Genomic DNA, 17,998 nt, shown 5'->3' on the forward strand with positions numbered 1-17,998 from the left:
GTGTTTGGGCTACACAGTAGGGAACAGAGAGGAATATGGATGGAACTCCGGTGATTCCTCTGTTCTTGTCATATTACCATGTACTCCTGTATAGGCTTTTGCAAGAGACTGTTAGACCCTTATAGGAACAGGGCCACCAAGGACTGAGATGTTCCGAGAATAAAGTGTTGGGTCACCTCATTAAAGAAGATCTCTGATAAGGTGTGGTACTGGCAAAATACGGGGAAGTATGTATGCGTAGTGGATGGGGGACCTCATATAAGTTAGCTCTGGGTTTGTGTCCACTTACAGAAGAGAGAACTGTATCCTTTATCTCTGTTTTCTTGCTTGTTGGGGGAAGGGGCTCTGGGATTGAGTCGGGTGAAGCTAGGAATGAAGGCTTCATTTTCTTCCTTCATCTCCTTCTGATTAAAACTTTGATTGGGGCTCTGCCTTCAACAAGCTCTGCTCCCCAAACTGGGGTTTACATATGCCTAGGGCTACGTGGCCATATGCTGGAAGACAAAAAACCATCTGCTGTGTATTCATTCTACTTGAAGAGGTAGGAAAATATTTTAAAAACAAAGCCAAAATTATATTACGAAGCAGAATGCAAACTGCACGTGATCTTTTCTGAAAGGAGAAATGATGAGTTTCAAATAAATTTTATGTTTATAAAAGGCTGCTTTGGACTTCAGCTCTCCCTTGTTTCCTGCAGCCTCTCTTTTGGAGTACGTACTTTCACGGACAAGGTCGCACAGTATTGATGTGTGGCGCTAACACATTCCCTGTCTTCCGAGAAGTGGTCCTTGCCTCCTTCTACAAACTTCTGTCCTACCCCTTGCCACCACATTTCCCAGCCTTGGTCACACCCAACACCCAACTGTTCCTGTTCTCCAAGTGTGCACTGACTTTCACACCGCTATGCTTTTTGCCCTCTCTCTTGTAAGATTTTTTTCTTTCTGAGCCATCTTCAGAATCCAGCTTTGTGCCCTGTTCACTAAAGCTTTGTCTCCTACCACCCCTCCCCCAAAGTCAAGATACTAGTTAAGGGAATCATTTTTTCAAGTACCTCGTTTATAGTACTTAACACCCGATCTGTCCCGGTTTCCAGATGATTGCTTGTGACTGTTGGTCTGCCTATTATTGTTTATGTGACTGTTTCCCTCATGAGGCTGCTAGAGATGAAGATAAATCCAAGCCCGTGACTATTTCCCTAGTACCAAAAAAAAAAAAAAAACCTCAAGTACGTCTTAAGATATTTTTGCTGAATAGCTGAACAAATTGATAAGGGAATGACCCTCGGGACCCTGGACTGCTCTCTCTGCTGACTGGTGCTGGTGGTCGGGTTTCTGGTACCACAAACAGCTGCCCCATTTAAATTATTTACTCTTTCATTTTCTCTAAGCCCCAAAGACCTCGAGGCACAATAACCTCTTCGCCTGCATGAGTTTTGCAAGTCATCAATTTCTGACCATGGCCCATTTCCTTTGTCAAGGGGAGAAAGTGATTCCCTGCAGTCTTCTGAATTTACAGAGAAAAGCTGTCCAGATGTGTCTGGCCTACCTCTCTCTGCTCCCTCTCCCTCACAGCTCCCCCATTTTTCCCTCCAAATGAAATTCATTCCTGGCCGAGGGGAGAGAGGAAGGATTAAGTGGTCCACATGCAGCTTCTTTCAAGCTTTGGGGGAGGGCAGATGGTTCCTGTCAGTGTTTTCTTTCCACGCAGATTTTGTTCCTTAAGGCAAAATGCAGGCTGTGTAACCCAGGCTGGTTTTGCATCAGCCCCTGGCAGTGTGGAGGGCCCCCTACCCCAGGCTGGGTCAGTGTAGGGCAGGAAGAGACCTGCCTGTTGCTGGCTTCAGAGTTAAGAAGTGTTCTGGGGTCCAGGATGGAAGTGTGCCCTACTCCCAGCTGGGCTGAGTTCATGTTTCTTACAGGGAATCATGTTTGGAAGTAACTCTTGGAGATCAGTGAGTTCGTACAGAGCCAGGCAGGGAATTCTAGAAGAGTTAGGACTTAAGTTTTGATTTGAAAAATGGAAGTGGTTTGTTTAGAAGGAGAGGACAAAGATGGGCGTTCTGAGCAAACAACATAGTGTGAATGTGAAATTTACCAACAATTTGGTAAATTTCAATCCAACAACTATTCCTTGAGTACCTAGTGTTAAAAATGATTAAAGAAGGCAATGCAGGTGATAACAAACTTCATGAAGCAGACAGTTTCCATTCATAGAACTGCAGAGCTGGGCAGCAGGCAGGAAGATTTTATAGGGCTAAGAATAAAGAACAAGGAAGAGAAAAACAGAAAATATCTCATTGGCTGGGGCCACACTGTCAACCTTGTTTGTGGGGAGAAGGAACAAGGAAATAAGTATAGAGCCCAGAGCTGGCTTGGCATTTGGGGACTGGCTGACCGGATATACTGCGGTTTCTTGGCAAGCGGAGCATTTACAGAGGCACGAAAGTTATCTATGTTTTGGTTTGCTGACGTGGCACCCTGGGCAGGAGTGGCTCCATCTTGGGCCTAGGAAGTTATTTCTCCACCAGTATGTGTCAGACACGTGTGTTTATGGATCTGTCCCCCATCAGGCAGTAAGTCACTAGCAGACAGGGACTGTCTGCTTTGCAGCTACGTAATAAGGATTCAAAGAGCTTGGCAGATTAATGATGGATCATTTCCTCTACACCAGGCCCAGTGCTGGATGGCAGGGATCAGAGTTGAATATGGTTTCTGAAGTCAAGCTCACAGCCTAGCAGCTACAATGATGTAGATGTGTGTCTACAAAGTTCAGGAAAGCACAGAGAAGAGAGTGATCGATTCTGTCCAGTGGAGTCAAGGACATCTTAGGAGAATATGAGCCTGAACTGAATTTTGAAGGAAAATAGGATTTCTTTGGCTGGATGGGGAAGGGGGTTTTAGGCTGAGGAATAGCAAAGACTCAGATGTAAAATAGTATGTGCATATGGCGGGGAACAGTAAGTAGCTTGTATTTTCAGAGTGTTCATTCAACAATTATTTCTTAAACACCTACTTTGTGGCAGGAACTGGTTACAGGAGTAACCAAGGCAGACCCATTTCTTTCTTGCTGTATTAGTTTACGAGGGCTGCCATAACAAGGTACCATAGACTGGATGGCTTGAAAACAAAAATTATTTCTTGGGGTTCTGGAGGCTAGAAGTCTGGGATGGAAGTGTTGGCAGGATTGGTTTCTTCTGCGGCCTCTCTCCTTGGCTAGTGATGGCCATTTTCTCACTGTCTTCCTATGGTCTTCTCTCTGTATGTGTCTCTGCCCTAATCTCCCCCTCTTATATGGATACCAGTCATATTGCATTAGGGCCCACCGTAATGATCTTGTTTTAACTTAATTGCCTCTTTCAGAATCCTATCTCCAAATACAGTCACATTCAGAAGTACTGGTGGTTAGAACTTCAGCATATGAATTTGGGGGCACACAGTTTAGCTCATAACACTCTCAGGGGGTTTGCATTCTAATGTGTGTTGGGTTTGAGGGGCAAAAAATGACTATACCAATAAACAAACTTTAGATAATTTTAGGTAATGATAAGTATTGTGAAGAAAGTAAAAACAAGATAACAGCATAGAAATTGACCATTCATCATTATATATCTGTATATTATAGCAAATATGTAAATATTTGTTTTTTTCAGCAATGTTGTTGGAAGACCTTTTCTGAGCCAGGATTTGGGTTTGTTGCGGGGGATCAAAAGTTCCCTCAGACATGATCCTTGCCCTTAAGCAGTTCGCAGTGTAGTAGCAGAAACCTATGTGCACACAAGAAAACATAGGAGGAGACCGCATAGTGGGAGCTTAGTGGTTCATCACTAACGCTCGAGCTGTTTCAGCTGGGCGAGAAGGGGTGGTGGTGGTGGGATACTCACTGGCATCATGTGGGAATGTTAGGGCCTTTAGGCTCCACCCAATGGGGAAAATCCATTTCCATCTTGGGTCCCAGGGATAAATTTCTTTTGTCACCAAAGGGAGTAGAATAAAACACTCTCTGATGATGGCAACCCAGGCTCAAGGTGGGGTGTCCTGACTCTTCTCTGCACCTGAGGCCAGGTAGACATAGAAGGCCAGGTCAGGGAGGACTGGCCAAGTACCAGCTGGGTTAATTCATCATTAGCAGTAGGCATTTACTCTGGGCACCACGGTGGATAAAGGCTTGTGTTTACAGTGAACCTTGAACAAGCTCTGAAGCAGAGACTGAAAACACAGATCCCCTAGGAAGTGGCTGTGTCAGCCCAGATCACTAGACAAGAGCAGTAAGGGGAACTTAAGTTCTCCTAAGGAGAATTGCAGAAAGCAGGTGGTACAAGGGGAGGAGGGCATGGGGGTCAAACCGAGCCTGGGGAGGAAGCTCACTGATTCCCTAAGGAGGAGGAGCAAAGCCTCCATCAGTTGTTCAGGCTGGTAACGCACCAAGTTTAACGTGCCTCAGAATCTCTTGGAGATGATGGAGCCGCACTCGGCAGCATTCAGTAGGGGGTGTCTGCGTGGGACCCGGGAACCATCATTTTGAACAAGCTGCCCACCCCCCCATGTTTAGGATGTAGGTAGGTGGATTGCTGACCACACTATGGGGAATTCTGAATTATTAAATACAAAAAGGACTTAAATTAACTGTATGATAGATTGTATATAGTGTTCTATGAGTAGTTTAGTCATTCTCACTTTAGTCTTTTAGGGCACAAAAGTCCCTAGTTAAAGCAGCTGTGCAAATTTTGTGATATATAAATATGTGCCCATACCAGGTAGACCTTGCCTGACAATCTCAGTTACTATTCTCCTGCCTGGAGTGGGCAAAATCAGATTTAAGTTCCCGTTCAGACTGCTGACTTGTGGGGTGCCCGAGGAGCAGACCAGGGGTGACATGACCATGTTGCTAAAGTTCCCAAAACAACTGGAAGAGAGAGGGAGGAGACAGTGTATGTTGTTTCAATATGATTGCTCATAACATTTATTGAGTGCATGCTATGTGCCAGACACTTGAATTCCCCCAGAAGCAGACACTCCTGAAATGAAGACTTGTAAGGCAAGCAGTTTAATTGGGTAATGATCCTAAGAAACACCCACAGGGAAGTGAACAGGAAAGGGAAGGAAACCAGTAAGGAGTTACTGTGGACAGCTGAAGCCGTCTCACTGGGGTCCTCTGGGGTAGGGGGACCAACTAGCCCACTTTACCTGGGGTCAAGAGGTTTGCTGAGGTGAGGGGCTTTCAGTGCAAAATCCAGGGAAGTCCCAGGTAAATCCAGATGCATTGGTCACCCAATCTGGGAGTCAGCGTATCCCACATGCCTAAGTTATCCGGACTGAGAGTGAGGAAACTGAACTATTTTTTATCCGCCAACTTACCATCTGATTGGTCAGGGATGATGCAGTTTCTAGATTCCCAACCTAGAAAGGCAGTTTTTCCTTTACAGCTCCTGAGAAGTCCCGAGAGCTGAGTAAACCAGCCTGCTGACTGGTGCAGACACAAGAGTGGTTCTCACATTGCATCACTGCCCACCTTTGCTTGCCTTGCTTTGCTTTTTCTTCACTCTCGCTGTCTGGGCTTCACTTCCCAAGTAAAGCAACAACACTGTACGTAATCCTTGCCTCAGGCTCTGCTTTCTAGAGAAGTTGGTCTAATTTGGCTGAATTATGGGAGACCTGAGTTCAAGTCTCAGTTACTTGGCTGACTTGCTCCGTCACTTTGGATAGTTAATTTTTCTCTTCTGGACCTCAGTTTTCCTACCTCCAAATGAGGAGTTGGAACTATATGATCTCTGAGGTCCTTCCCAGTCCTCATGTTCTCTGATCTTATAAGGTTCCCCTAAAAGAGCCTTGTGAGTTCCCTGCTAAGCACTAAGCTGCAAACTCATTTCAACTCAGTCATATTTTTTCCCCATCACTGTTAATGCATCTTGGTTTCCTGGGCAATTTTTATTTAAAAGAAAAAAGGAGAGCAGGGAGAGCAAGTTTGGAAACTCATAGCCCCTATGCCCCAAGGAGATTTTCCTAAAACAAGCTCTCTCTCTCTCTCTCTTTTTTTTTTTTTTTTTGGTGGGGGCAGGGGGAGACTTAACTTTGCAAGGAAATTCAGTCATTCTAAAATGGTCTTTGAAACCAAAGACTATGGAAAAGTTGAAGGAAAAGCACAAAGTGATTGGGGATAAATAGTTCCATATGAGTTACTGGATATAATATTCCTCCTTGTACTACTCAGTGCTGGGTGAAAGCAGACACTGCATGCTTGGTGTGTGCTAACAGATGTGTGTTTAGGTTTAATGGGATTTTAGAAGGGTCAAGAATTCCCCCAAAGAGTACTTGCGCCACTCTGCTCCCTGAGGGTCACGAGAAGCCACTCAAAATCTCACCTCCTTTTTGTTGCCAGGCCTTAAAGGTTTTATTCACTTCTTTCTATGGTAAGCAATTTGGAAAAGTCAGAGGGTGGACAATAATAATGATAATAATAAGTAATAATATTAAGAATAATATAATCAATACTGTTTATCGAATGTGTTGTGCATTAACTCATTTGGGTTTCACAAAGTGAGAAGTTCAGTAACTTGTCCAAAGTCACATGGTGGTGGAGGGGAAAGTGAACTTGGATCTGTTAGGCCCCAAAGTCTGTGCTGTGGTCACCTGTGAAATGTGAAGTGGGGCTGTGAATTGGGCAGTGGATTGGACCAGAGCCTTTTAGGTAGCTTCCAATTTGATGTTTGCTTCTTTGGGTAGTAGAGAATTAAACAGCTATTACGGGCCAGGCCTTGTGGTTGCAAAGAGGAATCAAATATATCTCTGGACTTCTGGGAGCTGACACTCTAATAAGGAAGATAAGGTTTGTCACAGATGGGTCATTTATATTTTAGACACAGATAATTACCATCCAGCAGACAGGGGTGAATGAAAGGCCAGGGACAATTACAAGGAATACTGAGAGGCAGCATGCTGCATTGGCAAGAATCTTGGCTCTGGGGTTAGATCATGGTTAGAAATCTGGTTCTACTATTTCCTAGCTGTGTGACCTCTAGCAAGTTACTTAACCTCTCTGGGCCTCAGGCTTAAGAAAGTTATATTGTTTGAACAGGACTTTGAAGTTTGTACAAGATTTGAGCATATGGAAATATAAAGGAAAGAAACACATTAAAATTAATAGAGTTGTAAGATTATGAGTGATTTCTTTAAACATTTTTTTCTATGTAGGGGGACAAAAAACACACACAAAAACAACGGCAAGTATTTATGAATTCTAGGGTTGGCAGGCAGAATTGATTTTATTTTTGGAGGGAAGTTTCTTTATTGTTTAGGAGGAACATTGAAATAGACTTTTGATTTTGGAGCAGCATGGCCAGAAGCTAGTCTGGAAGGAGAGCTTGAAGCAAAGGGAGTGGGTGGTAAATTGTTCTGCGTTATCAGCTAGAAGGTGCCGTTTTCCTGGGTACAGGGCACATCATGATGGTGCCTGTAGTAGAGAGTGACTATTGTTTGAGAAATCAAACAATTTCCTTTCCTATTGGGCACAAGTTGTCCTGTGTTTCCCAGCCTTTTTTGCAATGAGACACGGCCACATGTTCCATCTAATGGAATAAGGGTGGAAGTCTCACATGCCACTTGCAGGACTGGCCACAAAAATCTTCCTCACATGATTCCTTCTCTTGCCCTGTCTGCAGACTGGATGTTGATGCCCAGGGCAAACTGGCAACCACACAGAGAAGACGGCAGATCCTCTGAGCCTGAGTCCCTGAATGACTCTGTGGTGCATAGCTCCATGGGCTCCTGCCCTCTCCCTGACTGGACTTTGTAAGGGTAGATGGAAGTATCCTTTTAAGCCTGTGGAATGTCAGAGTTTTGCTCTAAAAGTAGATAGTGTTATCTCAACTAGTATAATAACATATTTTGGGCATCTCCAGCAGTGCCCAGAGGGAGAGGATTGGGGCTCTGGAACCCAGAGAAGAGGAGGTGAGAGGGATTTCTCTATTATGAAGTTAGCCCAGATGCAGCAAAATGATGCTCTGCTTTGGCTGAGGATGGAGGTCCATTATGTTGGCTAAGGATGTTGGTCTTTGGGATCAGCGTCAACTGGGATTCATTTTTCCATTTTACTTTCCTGTTTTGTAGTGCCCTTGTAGTCCCCTCAGGACTTGAGTAGAGTTGGTCAAACACTAAGTTCTAGTGTCACCTGTGCTTTTGGGAATTAAGAGAAGATCAATGTCTAGGTGTGGGAAGACCAGGGAAGATGCAATGTCAGCTTGGGAAAGCTCGAATGGGCAGAATTGAATGGTAGAGAAGTTTGGAGCAGAGGTCTGGAGAGAGAGGTGGCTACCAAGAGAGGAAAAGCTATCCTGGATCCTCAGAGGTACCTGGTGGTGATGTGGGTGGAGTTTGCTTTTGCCCCTACAATTACTCAAGTTGAGGTTTTGACTGTGTTATGGCTGCTTAGATTCTGAAGGGGGTCTTTAGATATCTCTTTACTGGGGAACTCTGGGATACTTGAGCTGCTTGTATTTTTAAAGTTTTCTTCAATGATTATTATTTTTTATAAAGGGGTAAAAAACATGCTGAAAGAACATAAAAGAAAGCAATGAAAATGAAAGGATCTAGCGTCCAGCGTTAGGTCTAACAGTATGTGCTCAGTCAGTGGTGGCCTCCTTTATTCTAATGTTCATTATCAATTTGTTATTTTTTATTTTTTTGAAGTATAGTTGATTTACAATATTGTATTAGTTTCTGGTGTGCAACAAAATGATTCAGTCTTTTTCATCTTCTTTTCCATTATGGTCTTTCACAGGATATTGAATATACTTCCCTGTGCTATACAGTAGGACCTTGTTGTTTATCCATTCTATATATAATAGTTTGCATCTGCTAATCCCAAACTCCCAATTCATTCCTCTCCCACCCCCCTCCCTCTTGGCAACCACAAGTCTCTTCTCTAAAAATATGGAACATTTCATGAATTTGTGCGTTATCCTCGTGCAGGGGCCGTTCTAATCTTCTCTGTATCGTTCCAATTTTAGTACATGTGCTGCCGAAGCGGACACCATCATCAGTTAAATCATAACTTCTTGGAAGGAGGAACCTGGCACTATTTTACTTGATTATTGTTGTCCATTGATCATCAGATACATTCTGATTTTAGAAACGTTGACATGTGAAAAAGTGTGCATCTGGGACTTAAGAAAGTAACCCAGGATAGTGATCTGCTTCCTGGTGTTATAGCCACTAATTCTCCTGGGGTGGAGAAGGTTTCCCCAATGGTTGCTCTGAAATAGTTAATGTAATAAAAATCCAACTGTTTAGATCAAATCACTGTCTTTGCTCTTGTGTTTAGAGTAAACACCAGTTTATTTATCACCAGTGCTTGAGTCGTGATTTATCAGCAGAGCTTGTATGGGTTCCTGGAAGTGGTATGACTCTGGTCTTGTTCACATACTCTGGTTCCTTACTTCCCCCCAAGAGGCAGGATCTGGGCTGGCATGGCAGATTTCCCTGAAAAACAAAGGGGCCCAGATAATGTCTTGTTCTGATGTCACATGATGTGAACTGGACACCAGCAACCTGGCCTGAACTTAGCTGAAATGGTGGAGGGTGGAACTCAAAACCAGCAGAGGCAGCATCTCACGAGGACCTACTGTGTGCCGTGGTGTGAGGTGCTTACTTTTGTGGTCTTATTTAATCCTTGCAACAACTCTATGGGATGGTACCATGAGTATCCCATGTTGCACAGTTAGGAAAGCCAACATTCAGAGAGGTTAAGTCACTTGTACGCAAGGTGACGTGGTTAGGGACAAACCCTGGTTATTCTAATTCCAGAGCCAATGCCCTTGACCACTTGTCCATGAAAGACATTGGAAATAGCTGGATATGTGCTGCCCAGAGATAAGAAAAGTCTCAGAGGGGATGTAATTGCTGTCTTCAAATCTCTGGGAGGCAGAGCGATGAACTAAAAAGATTACAGGGCCGGAGAGACTGGAAGCATCCCTAGAGGCACGCAGCTAATAAATGGTAGAGCCAGAATTGTAACCAGGGCTGTTTTAAGATTTATTTCTGCATCCATAAAAAGGAAAAGAACAACTACTTCAGCGAGTTGCTGGAGGATTAAATGAAGCAACATTTGGAAACTATATAGGCCTGACACTTAGTAAGTGCTCAGTAAATGTTTAATTCCCACCTCACCCATTTCCTTTTTCCCAAAAGAGTTGATGTGTGGAAGAAGAATTTTGTTATGTGGTCCCCACAGTCTAAAAAGTAGAGGTTTCAGAGAGTCAGGGTGAATTTTCAATTCAATTCAACAAGTGTTTATTAGACACCTACTAAATGTCAGACCTTGAACTGGGCATGCAGATGACTGGGGATTCAGAGACAAGACGTGGGCCCTGCCCTCAAGGAGTTTCCAGCCTACATTGGAGGCTAAGATGAGCTAGGCCTCAATGAGCATTGTAGAGTATTTCTTATTCTGTGAGAGGACCACAGTGGGGCAAGCAGCATGGGGAGGTAGTTTCCTGGGTTCTGGAGGTACATATGCAGTGGCTGGATAACCAGTTGGCCGTCAGGGAGCTCCTGCCACCAAAGGCTCCAGCCGACATACATCACTGACTGATCATGCTGTGCTCTTCTGCTGGGCCTAGACAGGTCCCCAGAAGCCTTTTCGATAATCTCTTTTAAGCAGCTTGAGGCAGGGGGCATGGGCCTGAGAGGCAACTTGAGTGTCAATCCTGCTCTAGAATAGGTGCCCAGTGGAGGCTGGTGTATGAAGACCCCACTGAGGGCACTAGTTGCTGGGGAGATGGAAACGTGAATAGCAAGTGCTCTGAGCGTGGATGCCCCTCCAACTAGAGACAAAAAGGACTTGCTCCCTCGCTTTATTCAGGTCTCTGCTCAAGTGTCACCTCCTCAGAGAAGTCCTCCCTGACTGCCCCTCCCTGCCACTCTCTGTCCCCATCTCACATGCTTTTTCATGTGTTCCCCAATCTAATGAATAGATTGCCTGATTGATTGTTTAACTAGAATCATCAGTTCCATAGGGCAGGGAGCTTATCTGTTTAGTTCACTGTGGACTGTCTGGCACATTTGTGAAAACTGGGAAATCCAAACCCACTTCCCTGCTGTGTTGGGAGAATTAAATGAGGTAACATTTTGAAAACGTATAGTTCCTGACATGTAGTAAGTAGATGCTCAATAATTGCAGATTCATTCCCTTTTCTCTTTTCCTTAAGAGACTATTCTGAGTCTCGACCAGGTTTTCTATTACTGAATGAATAAGTGTGCCTCAGTTTCCTTATCTTTATTTAATTTATTTTTTTAACATCTCTATCATAGTATCGTTGCTTTACAATGGTGTGTTAGTTTCTGCTGTATCACAGAGTGAATCAGCTATATATACATATTTCCCCATATCCCCTCCCTCTTGCATCTCCCTCCCACCCTCCCTACCCCACCCCTCTAGGTGGTCATGAAGCACCAACATCTACCTCATGGTTATGGTAAAGATGAACTAAGATGAAGAGTGGAAGGCTTTAGCACAGGACAGCACTCCCAGAACACGGTGAGTTCTCAGTCAAGGTGAGCAATGGGAGGTGTGGGGCTGTGGGACGCGAGGCAGGAAGCTGTTCAGCTCTGCTTCAAGGGAAGAGGGGAGTTGGGAACAGTGACTGATGAATCCCCGCCTGTCCCCAGTGTCAACATGGGTCTTAAAGCACCATAAGTGAATGATATACAAGTGATGGAATGAATCCGATTCAGGAGCAAACTGTAGTTCTCACCCAGGGCTCCTGGGCAGATTCTGAGTTCCAAAATTCGAATTGTGGGACGTCCCTGGCGGTCCAGCGGTTAAGACTCCGCACTTCCACTGCCGGGGGCGCAGGTTCAATCCCTGGTCAGGGAAATAAGATCCCACATGCCGTGTGGGGTGGCCAAAAAAAAACATACATATTTGAATCGTCACTTTCCACAGCTTAGTGACCACTGACTAGGCCCTGGGACTAGCTGCTCTGCCTTGTCCCCTGCTTCCCAGACAGAGAGGTTCTGTCCACTGAGAACCAGATGCAGAAATGTAAACCAGGAGGCTTAGCGCACTGAAGTGGTGACGGCGGAGCCGGGAACGGGGGCGGGGGGTGGGAGCGTGTGCCAGCCCTCGGCTGACACGTGACCTTGAGTCTGCTGGGACCACACACATGCTTCCCGGGTATTGCCTGAAAACTGGGAGGGGCGCAGGGGGAAAGAGCAATGACCTGAGGGACAGGAAAACAGGATTACGGTACGGTTTGATCAGGGCTCCAGAGGACATGGGTGGCGTGGAGTAGGGACCGCGTCCCTGCCGGTCCTAGTCATTGGCACTACGGTCGGCTCCATGTGGCTCAGGCAGGGGGGCTGCTTGTCCTTCCTGAAGGGCGCCTTCAGCCTCAACCCTGAGGCTGGGCTTCTTGTCTGTCTGCTTTGAGTTTGTGAGCTCTTTGGGGAGAGGCCCTGTGTTTTCTCTCTGTGGTCCCTGCGACAACTTCCATGGGGTCGTGCAGGCCCGGGATAGGCCTCCCTCTCCCTTTTTAAGTGCATCCCTCACTGCTCCGCATCCTGTGCCTCAAATGTCAACTAAGCAGACCACCGTGAGTCCCGGGCAGCAGTCCATCCGGGCGCTTCCTTGTCTGGTGTAGCCTCGTGGAAAGAGTGTGAGCTTTGGAGCCGGAGAGACCCGTTCCCGTGCCTGTTGAGGCCTCACCTGTAAAACGGGGAGGCGCTCTTGCAGGGCTGCTGTAGACAGTAATCACGCTGCATCTAGATCAGCCGAACTTAGTCTTCACTACGTCTTAGTAATTATTATTGCTTTAAGTAAAATATCAATTTTTATTTAAAACTAAAGTAAATCCTTCAGTATGTTAAGCGTGACATTCAAGTTCAAAAAACACATGGCAATCACGACATGCAAAGCAATCTAGAAAAGGTTTTGTAAAAGTCTGAAATGTTCAGCATCCCACAGGTAGAGTGTTTGGGCACAGTATCTGGTGCCGAGCACAGCCCCTAAAGGCTCTGTCACCGGAGCAGACACACGGGGACGTGCCACGGGATACCGACCCTGCGGTTTGTCCTCTTTCCGAGTCCCTTTTAAAGGCCTTGGCTGTTGTGCAGGGGCTGCAGGGCTGTTCCAGGCTCCTAGTCTCCAGGCCCCAAAGATGAAGGTGTGACTCGTCTCAGCTGTCTCACCTCAGCCCCTGCAGAAGCGAGTGGTGATGTGATGAACTGGAAGCAACACCATCTTTGTTCCGTTGGGGCCACGTGCCACCGGATTTTCACTGTGGACGCTATTATTTTCAGCACTGTTTTCTTCAATGTGCTTATCTGCTGTGCGCCTGGATGGGACATTAGGAATTCTTTTAGACATCAGTTTGTCTGCTGTGTTTATCCCATAATCAGAGTAAAATTGATTAGTTGAAAGACTGTGTTCCTTGTGACTGTTCCTCACCCACCTGGGGTCCTCGGGGTTGGGGGACGCTGGGAGCCGTGGACACCAGCCGCTTGCTGGGCTGCCGTGGCTGTGTAGGCCATGGAGCAGCATGGGGCAGTGGGTGTGGGCAGTGATTCTGGGTCACCCCCTTGTCTGTGTTGTGCTGAAGCGGAAGCTGTTCAAAATCTGCATCTGGGAGGGTTGTACTAACAGCCACTGGAACCCAGGAAAACCTCTCTGTGCTTCTCTGAGCCCCACCAATGACCGTTAGCCACGAGGTTTAGTATTTGACAAACATGTATTGACCTCCCCGCAAAAAGGTCAATTTCTGTTCTAGGAACTGCCTCTCATAAGTTCTCCTTCAATGCCTTTTCCCACAAAATCCCCACGGCCTTGGACTAGCCATCTGCCTTCTCGGTTCCTGTAGAAGTACTACCCATCCTTTAAGATCCAGATGTCACCTCTTCTTGGTAGACGGGTGGTCTCTTCTCTTGCTCTCTTAGCACCCAGGGTGCTTGTTCAGTGTAGGAGCGTCCATATTTATGAAGTTCTTTAAAACAAGGGTCTAATACTATGCCTGGTTTGTAACAGTCCCCCCTTGCCTGGAGTGTTCTCCGTCCCTCCACCCCACCCCTATTCACTGGATTCATGCCTCCTCAGTCTTCAGGTCTCAGCTGTACCGTCACTTAATCCAGGAAGCCTTTCTTGACCCCATAGATTAGAGGAGACCACCCTCCCCTGTGCCCCCCCAGCAGTGTACCCCTCCCCCGCCGTCATAGCACTTCTCACCATGCTCCACAATGGTCTGTTAAATTCTCTCTCCTCCCCGCTGGGAAGTCAGTCCTGGGCAGACAGAAAACCTGCTTGTCTGGTTTACTGCTATATTCTTAGTGCTATCCAATGGCCCTCCAGGCTCACTGGAAACACACGCAGTGAATATTGGACAAGCGAATGAGAAAGTCTGGGTTTAGGTCCCAGGGCTGCCCCTCAGCGGTGTGACCTTGGAAAATGCTTTGAACCACCATTTCTTCTTTGCGGAAGGGATCGGTCATCTCCCAAATCCCTTTCAGCTTGCTTGGACACCCTGCTCTCTTGTGCCCTATTTCACCTGCTGTCTGCAGCTCACATTCTGGTCCATCCTGAGTGAGTTATGCCCGGAGAACTTCAGGCACTCGCTCACTCGAAGGATTTTACATTCTTTGGAGGCGCTTTCACTCTTCAAATATTATCTTTCTGATGTGGTTCTTGACAGCGTCATAGATTCCTCCAGCTCACGTGGGTCAGGTCCCTCCATGTGCACAGACACCTTACCTACTCCCTCAGTTCCTGGCAGTCTTGGCCTCGAGCATTCCCATCAGCGGCCCCAGAAGAGGGTTGGAGCTGCCAGGCCTGGGATGGAGTGTGCTGGGATTCTCATGCAGCCAAGAGGAGGCAAAGCTGTGACTCAGTACTTGTGAAATGTTAACTTGTGGGGTGAGTAAGACCAGACTGCGGCTGTGTGTCTTGGGAAGTGGTGAGTCTAGTTAATTGGAATTGGAGTCAGAAGGCCAAGGTCAGTTCCTGTCACTGCCGCTCCCACTTCCTAACTTTGTCCTCATTAACATGGAATCCCTCTCCTTTCTGAGCCCCAGCTTTTAATCTGTAAAGTGACTACCTTAACACCCAGCCTCCTCACCCCAGCATGGTTTAGAAGTGTGGAGGGGACACATTTTCATTTTCATGGAATACCTACTATGTGACACGCACTCTACATCTGTTATTTAATTGCATCCTCAGAAGAATTCCATGCCGTTGAGAAATCAGCTCTGGATTTCTTTACAGCAGCAGCGTGCCCCCACTCTGTGTTGGAACATTCTTTTCCACCTGGAATATCTTTGCACCTGAGGTTACTAGATGAGGATTCGCTGGTCACACGTTTGTTTAATCCCAGTTTCCCCCAAATCAAACAAGACTGCCCAGAGCATTTTTCTGGAGCAATGTGTACCTTTGGGATTTTAAGGGAAATGTTCCAGCCACCCCAGAACACAGCACAGCAGCGTGGAATTGGGCTCCCTGATGTCTGAGTTGTTAGGGCAATGGTCTCTTCAGACAGGACCTCCCAGTCAGCCATGCCTAGTGTCCCCACTTGTGGAATTTTCCTTTCCACCCCTGAGACTCTGAGTTCTGCGTGTGTGGAGGTCTCCGTGTCCAAGGGAGATGTTCTTTTATCACGGTGCTCAACAACGGGTCGCTGAGGCTGGAAGCTGAACCACCACCCAGATATTTTCAGTCTCCTTCATGCCCTTGATGAACAGGCAAAAAAGGAAGTTACGGTACTTTTAGGGGGTTAATCCTGATGACCAAGAGGAAATAGGGTTGCTGCTAACGAAATTGAGTAGGGAGGAGTTTATCTGGAATTAAGAAGTTCCTCTGTGGGGCCTTCTACATTTTTTTTTCTTTTTTTTAAATTCTGAGGTGTTAAAAAAAAAAAAAAAAGAAGGCCACTAAGTCTCTATACTGGTAAGACCACCAGTGGCTCAGATCCTTCAGGAATGAGCATTCGATTTGGATCACTCCACAAAGTCAAGATTTCTGACCAGTGGAGATGCTGCCTGAGAGCAGAAAAAACGCAATATTTAACTCTCTCTTTCTCTTTCACTCTTTCTAACTAGGGTTTCATGACGAGTTACTGAAGATATCTGTAAGATTTTTTGTTTTTTTTTGCAGTACGCGGGCCTCTCACTGTTGTGGCCTCTTCTGTTGCGGAGCACAGGTTCCGGACGCGCAGGCTCAGCAGCCATGGCTCACGGACCCAGCCGCTCCGCGACATGTGGGATCCTCCCAGACCGGGGCACGAACCCGTGTACCGAACCCGTGTCCCCTGCATCGGCAGGCGGACTCTCAACCACTGCGTCACCAGGGAAGCCCTGGGCATCATTCTTAAACTGTCCTTGAACTTGTCCTCTGCTGTCCCAACATCTTTGAAATAAACTTCTCTTCTATTTAATCAGCCAGGATCAGCTTCTGATTCTTGCAGCGAGAAAGTCTGAGATACAGACATGGAAATGATAGTAGTAGTAGTAATATAATAACAATAATAAAAAGAAAACATTTATCGAGCACCTGCTATATGCTAGGCACCATACTATATGCTAGGAATGCATTATTCCATCTCCTCCTTTCAACAATCCTACATGTTTGGTATATTTTTACTTCTTTGTTTGGTTTTGTTTTTAGTAGCAGAGGTAACCAAAGCTTAGAGAGATTTCAAAATTTGTCCAAAGTCACAGATGAGGAATTTATGTCCATGAAGCTTGAAAGACAGTAGGAAATAAGCCAAGACTACAAAAGAATGTTTTAGGCTTTGTTATGGGAACATGCACAAAAAGAGAGAATAGTGTAACAAACATCTGTGCACCCATCACCCCAGTTTCAGCAAATCATCAATATATACAAGAATATAAAATTTTTATACTATTAGTTTCAGTATAAATGAGCTACTATATTGAGTTTTCTTGAATGTCATGAGGTTTAAGAGTTTGGAGTTTGAGTTGACTCTATATAGGAACAACATTAATTAAAATTTATAGTAAGTTTTCTAACTATATAAAATTTAAAATATATGTCAAAATATCATTAAAAATTAAAAGGCAAACAATAGACTGTGAAATTTATTTGCCACAGATGTGATACTTAAAAAAACATCTTTATTATATAAAGAGATCATGTATAGTGATACAAAAATTATGAAATATAGCAGAAAGTGGGTCAAAGGTGTAAACATACATTTCCTAGAAAAAGAACCAATGACAGCTATCAAGATTACTAGTAATCAAAGCAATGAAAATAAAGAAAAGGTGTTTTCACCTTTTTTTCATAAAATGAAAAATTTTTTAAATGGATATCCACATTCTGCTGAAAGGATGGTGATTTAGTATAATCCTATTGGAAATTATTTGACAAAATGTATTATGAGCTTAAAGAAATTTATATCCTTTGTTTTTTTTAAATTTAATTTATTTTTTACACAGCAGATTCTTATTAGTTATCTATTATATACATATTAGTGTATACATGTCAATCCCAATCTCCCTATTCATCATACCCGATCCCCCCCGACCCCCGCTTTCCCCCCTCAGTGTCCATACATTTGTTCTCTACATCTGTGTCTCTATTTCTGCCTTGCAAACTGGTTCATCTGTACCATTTTTCTAGATTCCACATACATGCGTTAATATACGATATTTGTTTTTCTCTTTCTGACTTACTTCACTCTGTATGACAGTCTCTAGGTCCATCCACGTCTGTACAAATAACCCAAGTTCATTCCTTTTTATGGCTGAGTAATACTCCGTTGTACATATGTACCACATCTTCTTTATCCATTTGTCTGTCGATGGGCATTTAGGTTGCTTCCATGACCTGCCTATTGTAAATAGTGCTACAATGAACATTGGGTGGGGTGCATGGTTTTGAATTATGTATTTCTCTGGGTATATGCCCAGTAATGGGATGGCTGTGTCATATGGTAATTCTATTTTTAGTTTTTTAAGGAAGCTCCATACTGTCCTCCATAGTGGCTGTATCAATTTACATT

The 17,998-nt window shown here is 45.0% G+C and overlaps 1 non-coding gene across 1 annotated transcript; it reads right to left on the bottom strand.

Moving 5' to 3' along the window:
• Window positions 1–8,918: 8,918 nt before the first annotated feature.
• On the bottom strand, window positions 8,919–9,023 carry LOC112407086 (U6 spliceosomal RNA). Its single transcript, XR_003004676.1, has one exon. It is a non-coding gene; the product is annotated as a U6 spliceosomal RNA (small nuclear RNA).
• Window positions 9,024–17,998: the final 8,975 nt, after the last annotated feature.

This window comes from Neophocaena asiaeorientalis, unplaced genomic scaffold, assembly GCF_003031525.2.
Source record: "Neophocaena asiaeorientalis asiaeorientalis breed wild unplaced genomic scaffold, Neophocaena_asiaeorientalis_V1.1 scaffold205, whole genome shotgun sequence".
NCBI lineage: Eukaryota > Metazoa > Chordata > Mammalia > Artiodactyla > Phocoenidae > Neophocaena > Neophocaena asiaeorientalis.